The 9,887-nt window shown below is 36.2% G+C and overlaps 1 pseudogene; it reads left to right on the forward strand.

Moving 5' to 3' along the window:
* Nucleotides 1-1,974: 1,974 nt before the first annotated feature.
* On the forward strand, nt 1,975-7,806 carry LOC117920200 (annotated as a pseudogene).
* The last annotated feature ends 2,081 nt before the right edge of the window (nt 7,807-9,887 follow it).

The following is a 9,887-nucleotide window of genomic DNA, read 5'->3' on the forward strand; positions in this document are numbered from 1 at the left end:
ATTCATATAATTTAAAATAATTTTAACCTATTTAATCTTTATATATAAAAAAAAAATGTAAGTGAAATGGATTTGGAGTAAGTTATAAAAAAAAATTATTGATTTTATATCTATTATTTATTTATTTATTCCTTTTACTTTTCCTATTTTAAAACGAATCATCAAATCAAAAGACTCCAAGTGTGCGCTCAATAGCCACATCATTTTCTTTTTTACATTTATTAATATTAACAAAATAAGGGCATTTTAGACTATATATTGAAATACACAAACTAGCCCCTTAATGTGAAATTGGATTTATTTATTTATTTATTAATTTTGGTTAAAATGGAATAAATTTAGTCACATGTATATTTTTTTAATACATCTATCTTACTATACCTTATCATATCTTTCTCTTTATATATGTATTAGCTTCTTTATAATACTATTTTTCATGATTTGTAATATTAATTTTTATGATTTTTTGTATTTTTGAACAAATTAAGTTAATATATGTTGTTGTAGTAGGAATTTAATTATCTATTATCCTAATTTTAAAACTTAGATATTAATAATTTAAGCAATAGTAGAGTGATATTAATAAGAGTTAAATCATTTTACCAAGTTGTAATAATATTATTAATACTTTTGGTTTGCATGCCTAATTTTAAACATTTTAGATTTTATCATAAATTGATTAAAAAAAATAGAACCTTATATAGACTAGTTTATGTCGTAATTGTTTTCGAAAACAATTTTGAAAAGCAGTTTTTAAAAACTGTTTTATGATGTTTTGTAAAACAAAATTATGTTAAATATGTTTTAAAAATAATTTTTATATTCAATGTTTATTTTTTATCATTTGTATAATTATTTTCTAAAACAACCTTCATAAAACAAGTGAAAATAATAAATAAAAAAACAACTAAAAATGTTATCTAAAAAACAGAAAATAAAAAATAATTTTTGGTTGCAAATGTGTTTTTTTATTCTTTATTATGGAGAATAGAAAACTATTCTTTCAAATAGACTCTTTATTGTCACATCTGATCCAATTCATCAATTCTTTCCTTATAATTTAGTCAATCCAATTCTATATTCAAATCAACCAAATTGTTTCAATTACATTTTAATAAATAAAATTATATTTTGATACATGAAATTGAATCAACTAATTATATATTAAGTAAGTTTTTCTTTTATTTAAAAAATTTAAAAGAGTAAATGTTTATATATGACAATATGATGGGTTTTTTTGGGTACTTGTCCCGTCCTATCCCCTAATGAGAAGGATTTAAGATAAAGATAAACAAATTCAAGATTGGTTTAAAAAGTTTTTAAAAATTTGAAATGAGTTGGAATATAACTTTGTCTTTATCCCGATTATATATAATTTTAAATAAAAAATTGTTTTAATGATTTTCTTTTAATTTTCAACTTTTTAAATATAAATAAAATATTACTTTTCATAAAAATAAATTATAAATATTTATAATAATTTTTATTTATAAATTATATTTATTTTTAATAAAATTTAAAATTTTAAAAAATAAAAATTTTGAAAAATTTTAAACCAGGGGGATGAGAATAGATATGAATAAAATAAAAATGAGGATTGGGATGGGGTTGCCCGTCCTCAACCCGCCCCGTACCATTCCTGCGTTGTTTGATATCGTTGAAGTACAATGGAAGAGACATGCGACGAGTCTCTTGTAAAAGACAATGCAAGATTCAAAAGAAAAAGTGCTTGAAAGTTATCCTTTAAAATTGTGTTGGCTTCAACCGGAGCCTTTCGTTAAAGCCAAAACCAGAAAGATATTCCAACCAATGCCTTTGTGTGGGCAGCGGATAAAACTTAAGTGTACCGAACATGGGATTATTTTATCCCTTTCAATCTAATAACCCATTATCTACGCGGCCTTGCTCCTCCATTGTTGCAAGGAGTCTCCACACCCGATGGGCTGCACCTAGAATTAGTACAGGTGAGAGCCCCATAAGTTGTATATGAATTGAAATGAGTTTGATATTGCAGAAAAATGTGTGTTTCGAGAGGTTGGAACTGAAGAGACCCATGCAGTCAGTGTCGCTTTGCAGCACCCTGTTGCAGGAGTTTTCAAGTTCTTTCTCAATTTTGGTTTTCTGTTGAGTAAATGCACAGAAGAAGAAAGGCACAACTGGTTGAGGATTTGTTTTTGATTTCTTTTTTGGGGGGTTAGATTGTGAAAGAAAATGTGTTCAAACTCATGTTCTTTTGATGACCCAGATGGTGTTTTGAAACACTGGGTTGGTAAGACTTGATTCTGTGTGGATAGGACAGAAAAACTATACAGATGTTGTTTGCATAAATCTGCATTTGGGAAGTTTGGAACTGAAGGAACTCTTGAAATCAGTCTCAGTTGTAGCACCTCTTTGCAAGAGTTTGTTACATGTTCTTGCTCACTTTTGGTTTTCTTATCCATTAAACACAAGAAGAAAGACACAGCTAGTTGGGTCTTTTTCTGTTAGACTGATAAAATAAATGTGTTTAAACTCATATCTTTTGATGACCCAGATGTTATCAGAGTTTGTTGAATGAATTATTTGTTGATCAATGTTGTTTTGGTGGAATTTGTATTTTTTTGTGGTAGAATTGTCATCCATAATTTGCACACATGCTGTTTGTATAAATGCCCAAAATTTGTTATGAGCTTTGGAAATTTGTTTGAGATACTTGCTTGCAAAGCAAGGGGTGGTGAATAGTATAAAATAAGGAAATTATGGAAATAAAAAACATAGAAGAAATTATGAATATAGAGACAGTTTAGTTCTCTCTTGATCTGTTTGTATAGATTTTCTTGAATTCTTTACTTAATGTTCTCTGTTCCTTGATTTGCCTGATCTCTGTTCTAATAGTGTGAATACTGTTATTCTAAATTTTGGAACTTGTGGCATTACTCATAATGGTTGAGAGCAAATGGACACAATGGCTAATTTGAGATTTTCTTATTTATGGTTTATCTCCATCAAATGGATACACATCTAAAGTATTGTCATAAACAATCAACTTATGCATACACATCTAAAACAGCCTATTGCAACAAGGCATGCCAAGTGCAACTGAAACTCTTTGTGGGCAAGCATTTGGAGCAAAGCAATACTACATGTTGGGCATTTACTTGCGAAGATCATGGATTGTTGATATTGTTTCTACAACAATTATGTCCCATGTGTTAATTTTTGCAACACCATATTCAGATTACTTGGCCAGGAAGAGGATGCAATCTTAAATTACTTACAAGCTCAACTCAGAACATGGATATTGGATGTCTACCTGCTTTCTCATTTAAGTTTCATGTGTTATTATCTTGGATCTTTGCGAGCAAACTGAACTTAGGGACTCCTGGAGCAATGGATGCATTGACCATATCTAGTTGGTTAATGGTCATTAGACAGCTCGTGTACATTTTTGGAGGTTGGTGCCCTAATACGTGGAGAGGATCTAGCATTTCTGCCTTCACTGATGTACTGCCTGTAGTGAAGTTGTCATATCCTATGGTAGGATGCTTTGGTAACTCCTGTCCAACAAATTTTTTGTCTACTTGCTCAATTTTTTTTTGTTGGTACATATATGCTTTATTCTCTTGGATGAGAAATCATTCTTAAGTAAATGAATTCATCTGTTATTGGTTTTAAGTAAAACCTATAAACTAAAGAGTCATTCACAGAAAAATACACATACTGAAGCTACTTTATGACAAGATACAAAAGATGGAAATGCAGATTCTTCACATTCTTGACATGTTCTAGTTGTTTTTGATATTGCCTTCAACCTTTTAGGAATAAGTGATTCCAGTAACCTAGATCTAGAAGAATGTGTCTAAGAAAGATTTAACAGTACTATGGTCCAGGACCTGTTAAAGGTATTTTAACATGACAAAACTCAGAACATGCCTGCTCAAAATGTTATGGTGAGGCCCCATCTCCTGGTCCATGGTCTTTGCTCACCTGGATTTTCCCTGTAACTAGGTTGCTAGCTTGAATGTTCATTTAGCCAGGGGATCAATTGGAAGTCCCATGTCTGAAAGCAAAAGACAGTTATTTTTAATTTCTGGTTAGGTGTAGGAAATTCCATGACTATCCAATTCCTAAGAAAGCTAGAGACTCGGACCCGTTCTTTTGCAAATTCATGGGCTAGCTTCAATTCTGGAGCAGAGGAAATCACATTGGTCAGGCACATTGTGGCTCCATCATTCTATTACGAACAAGATAAAAGCCATTTTTTTTTTATTTTTTTTTGAGTAGGGAAGCTGGGAGGCATAATCCTTTGGAGGAGGAATTTCAGGTACCCCTTTATCGTCTGTAACTGATTTTTCTGTTGTCAAGAGGGAAGAGTTTAGTGTGGTCTTCCAGTTTGTTTAATGATCCTTCTCTGTCTAATGTTCTTTAGACAAAGGTGTATAAGTTAACTTGCTCTTATTGTATCCTTTCTCATCTCTATGTATTCCAATCAGGGAGATATAATGTCTGATAGTTCTATCTCAGTAGCCTACTTCTGAAATAACAAAGTAGTGGTTCCAAAATAACGAAGTAGGATTAGATATTTCCAAGGGAGATGCCTAAGTCATCTAAGGGCAGAGGAGTAGACCTGTTGTTTAGTTTAGGCAACTTTTTGGGATTTTATTTTCTTAATGAAGATATTGAGCTTGCATTTTAGGGGGGTTACTCCCTTTCTAATAGGTTCAGGATGGATGACTTGAATTATCTGTAGTTCAGATCTATTATGGTCCCAATACACCTCATGTTGTTGTTGGGGGGTTTTAATGTAATTAGGAGTACCATAGGGCACAGTTGGATCCTGCTTTGACCATTACTCAATTACCGGAAGCATGAGAAATCTTAGCAAAGTTATTAGGGGCTGTGATCTTCTTTGTTCTCCTTATGAGTCTGTCCTTCACATTATCCAATATGCAAGTGCACCTGATGTACAGTAAGCTTAATAAATTCTTGTTCTTTAAGAAAAGGAAGAGGCGTTTCCTTCCAGATAGCATTTCCTGAGGTGTTGTTTGATTATTGTCCTATTCTCTTTGGAGGTTCACTTTTCAAATGGATGCCAATACCTTTTTAGTTCAAAAATATGTGGCTTGATCACTTGCTTTTAAAGAGGATTTTAGGAAATGATGGGCAGAGTTCTTTTTCCGAGGGTTTGGAGGAACATAAACTCATGTCAAAAACAGAAAAAAAAAGGTTGTGAAGGTCAAAACTCAAGAAGTTGAATGAAGGGTCTTTAATGGTTCTCGCAAAGAAGACAATCATAAGGATGTAAATTTTTGAATGTATTGGAAAGTCTTTACCAACGGTGAGAAGAGTTCAGGACTTGAGGTCCTTTTTAAAAGTGGGTTAGAAGAATTCCTGTGAAAGCAGGAGGCTTTTCGAGGCAGAAATCAGTTGGGTGTATATCTCATAATATGACACCAACTATTGAAAGTAGAACTCAACATGATCAATACCAATTTTCTCATAATTGGCTGCAAGTCTCAGAGTAACATAAAAAGATTTGGATTCTGTGTGAACAAATCAAAATGCAAAGTGAGGTCTATGTTAATTTCCAATGGATTACATGAAACAGCTTAATACCATGAAAAAAGACATTCAATTGCTCAAACCTACAAAAGTCTTTGAAAGCCTTTCAATTTTTTGAAAAGAAACTTCTCATTTATGTTTGGTGGTATCACATTCTTATTGCATGCTCATTTATGCTAAAATATCACATCCTATTATATATATATGTATGTATGTATATATATTTAAAAAATCTTTAACAGCTTAGATTTGGTATAATGCCATTGTCTCCTACTGGTGGGGAATCTATAAATGCAATAGTTGCAATAGACGCCTTCTCCATTTGGTAATGCTTGTATCAAATTTATTTTCTTCATGCTTTCATTTTGCTTTACTAAGAAAATTACTTTTAATATAATGACCCTGCAGTCTCAATATTAATGCATGGGAATTTATGTTGTGCCTTGTCTTCCTGGCTAAGAAAATTGCTTTTATGTTTGAAAAGCTCACCCTCCTTTCCATTTAATAGTGATCCAGATATTTCATTTTTATAAAATTCTTTTGTGTGTTATTTGTTAGTGTGCGAGTATCAGATGAGCTGGGAAGAGGAAATGCTGGGGCTGCAAAATTTTCCATTGAAGTAATCCTAAGCATTTCAATTTGTATTGAAACACTTTTCTGGATTTTTTGTTTAGTCTTCCATCATGATATTTCTTACTCGTTTACTAATGACGAGGTCGCAGAAATTGGTTGAAGTGTCTCTGTCTTTGCTTTCTCAATCTTGCTTAATAGTGTTCAGCTAGTACTCACAGGCAAGTATTTCGTTCTCTAGAACTGTTTCTGCATTGTTTACACACATATACTGATATAAGAGCTTCATTTTGATACAAAAATAATTAGCAAACAATGAATTATTTTCTTAACTTTCAACTCTTCTGAGCAGGGGTGGCTGTAGGAGCTGGTTGGCAAGGAGTGGTTGCAATTATTATTATTGGTTGCTGTTATTATTATCGGGATTCCTTTAGGAGTTTTGCTTGCTTATGTGGTCCATCTTTCAATTAGGGTAAGAAGCTGTGGTCCATACAATAGAACTTGAGATCTATACATGTCAAAATATAGCCCATTAATATAATATTAGAATTGGTGATCTAGCAATAAGCATGAGCTTTGGTATTTGATTCAAAATAAATCTGAGATCCATACCATGCTAGTTGAACCATAACTTGAGCACTGATAGCTTAATTAATTTGTTTTTGTTGGACATCAATCTGGATCCTCAAGCATAAGACAGGTAATTCCAATGCAATAATGATTTTATAAATATGTGATTTAAACAGCATGAAGGAGACTTGTATGCTTGTTGATTCTTCATTTTTTATATATATGCTGACATAGACAAATACGATGGAACTGGCTGTCCTAAGACTCATCTGCAGCTGTTTTTCTCAAATGTAGGTTCTATGGGGCTCACTCAGAAGCAAGAATTTCTTCTTTGATTTACCAAGTACATGGATTGGAATGCTGTTTGGTGTGTGAATGCAGTCACTTGTGCTTATCTATGTCAGGTGGAAAACTGATTGGGATAACCAGGTAGATAAAATAGGAAAAAACAAAGCTGTATGGTAAAGATTGCAACTATAGAATAAGTGGATCAATGTTTTCATTTGCTTCAATGGCTTCAGTCAAAAATCTTGATTTGTTAAATAATTAAGGGCCATCTCCTAATTAATAACAAACACCTTTTCGTCTTTATAGATCAAAAAATCATCAGAATGTCTCAACAAGTGGCTCTAGAAGCCATCAGAGGAATCTGACCAAAGCACCCTGCAAGCCTGAAAGGAATGAAGTATTCACTATTTTCTATTTTCTTCTCAGAATATCGAGGAAGGAATGAGTATGAGGGAGGCTTTTATTCCTCAGTAGGGATGGACATGGGCCTGCTGATAGGATCCTTGGTAGGTTGGACAAGCCATGCATCTGCAGAGTATTGTTAAGTGGAAGGAAGTTTTCCACTTATTGTAATCATTCAGGACATAGTTGGATGTCACATTCTCCCATGTTTATTGGGAGTCCAATTGATAACACATGATATGATGGCAATAATCAAGAGCACACTACTAGGAGATAGGCAAGATCTCAAGGGTTTCTAGCTGACACCATCATTATCATTATTATTGTTTATAGAATTGTTTTGTTATTATTGTAATTATTTTTATTTTTAATATCATTCGTATCCTTACTGTTGTTGTTCCTACTGTTATTACTATAATTGTTGTTGTTGTTCTTGGTATTATTGTTAAATTTTATTATTTTTATTGTTGTTATTATTATAGTCTGTGCTCTATGCTACGTCTACTTCAATGTTCTGGGAAAAAGTTCTGATGGGAGAGAGAGAGCGAGAGAGAGAGAGAGAGAGAGAGAGAGCGGGAGCGAGGGAGCGTGAGAGCGCGTGTGCCGGCGACGACGATGAGAACGGCGAGGCGAGCTGGACGCGAAGCTTCACGGTGGAATCCAAGACCTTCGAGCTTGCCCTGGAGATTAAGAAAGGGAAAAACCAGATTCGCATCGTGGAGAAGAAGCGGGGGTAGAGTCTTGGGTTCGATTAGGGCTGGAAAGCCTAGGGCTCTTTAAGGAGGGCTTAGATCATTGTATACGAGACGAGAAAGAAGGGAGATGGGTAAAGGAGTGGAAAGATAGAGGCAAAATGTTTACGTTGGTTCGGGGGTTCAACAGATCGGGGGGTTTCCTAAGGCTGGGGGTTACGGATCTGGAACGAAAATGGTATTGCATCTTCTTACCGAGAGGAAGGAGAGATAAAAGCGGATGGAAGGCTATGGCGGAGATGGTACACCAAATGGAAGAGAGAGTGGGTAGAAGGACAGAGTTGCAGGAGGTAAGGACTGCTGGAAATTTTTCTCCGGCGAAATCATTTGTAGAAGCAGTTACGGGATCAAATCGGGATGGCGTAAACGCAGTCAGGATGAAGGTCTCTAAGGGGGAGATTGCGGGCAATCTACAGAAGTTGGAGCAATGTCTTGTCGCGAGTTGGTCCAATAAAAGGGAAGAAGACGATCTGGAGAGGTTGGGAAGTCTCTGGGCAAAGTCTTGGGGCCTAAAAGGCAAGCTAGGGCTGGCCATGCTGGAACGAGGTAAGGCCCTGCTGGAGTTTGAAGATCTCAGTGAGGCTCACCGAGTGGTCTCCTCGGGGAGTAGACTGATGGGAGGAGTCCATTTAGGGCTGGTTCCATGGAATCCAAAGATGGGATGTCGGGACGAGAAGGAGATGGAACAGGAAGCTTGGGTTAAAATCTTCGGTCTTCCAATTTCGCTTTGGAGCCCGGGGGTTTTGAAGAAAATAGGAGAGGTGTGTGGGGGATTTGTAGATTTTGACGAGCGCACCAGGTCGATGGGGGAGATTCAATGGGCCAGAATTTTGGTTAAAATCAGAGGAGATTTTAGACCAAGCATGTTAGAAATCGAGGTTGAGGAAGAGGTATACACTGTGGCATTGTGGTGGGAGGTTAGGCCGATGGTGAGAAGGCTATCCTCTGCGTCGGACATCAGTAGAAGAACTGAGGTTAGGGGTGAGTTGCTTTCACGCGTGGGGAAGCGCGTGGGGAAGGAATTGGTAGTTGTGGGCAACGAGGAACTGCCTCTGCCAGCTGATGGGAGTGCTTTGCAGGAGAATGGGCCGGGTCTAGGGCCCAGGACCCTGATCCATGGCCCGGTAATGGGAGATGGGGTCTGCCCAGATGGAGTGGCTGGGCCGTTTATGTGTGACCCAAGTATGGGCCTTAATGAAGTGCAGAAAGAGGTTGGACTGTCCAAAACAGATGGGCCTTTGGGCCAAAAGTTAAAAAACAAATTGAAGGTGGCTGGTGATGCAGAGGCAGGCCCAAGTAATTGGGCTGTTGATTTGGGCTGCTATCAGGAGAGTGAGGTGGAAGGCCTGGTAAGGAAGAGCCTAACTGTTCCGTCAAAGAAGGATGGTCTTCTGGGTTGTTTTAGTTCTAGAAAAGGACCCATTCAGAGGACCCCTTGACGAGCTGGATGCCAGGGGAGCCTAGAAGGGGACAGAGGAATGAGAATTTATCAAAGACTGATCAAGAGTTGGAAGAGGAAGCTAAAAGGTATGCCCCGTTTTATCCTAAAGATCAACAGGCTATGGGTGCTTCTCTTCTTCTCTTTTCTAATTCTGATCGGGCTCCGGAGGGGGAGTCTTTCGATCGCCCAGGGGGAGTTGTGGAGGAATTAAGGGGGGACATGACAACTTGGTTAACAGTTTATGAGGGGAATGTGGAGACTGAAACTGAATCATGGAAGTTGGGAGAGGACAACATAACCAGGGACAAGATTAGGGGCAGGGA

The sequence above is a fragment of the Vitis riparia genome, chromosome 8 (genome assembly GCF_004353265.1).
Source record: "Vitis riparia cultivar Riparia Gloire de Montpellier isolate 1030 chromosome 8, EGFV_Vit.rip_1.0, whole genome shotgun sequence".
NCBI lineage: Eukaryota > Viridiplantae > Streptophyta > Magnoliopsida > Vitales > Vitaceae > Vitis > Vitis riparia.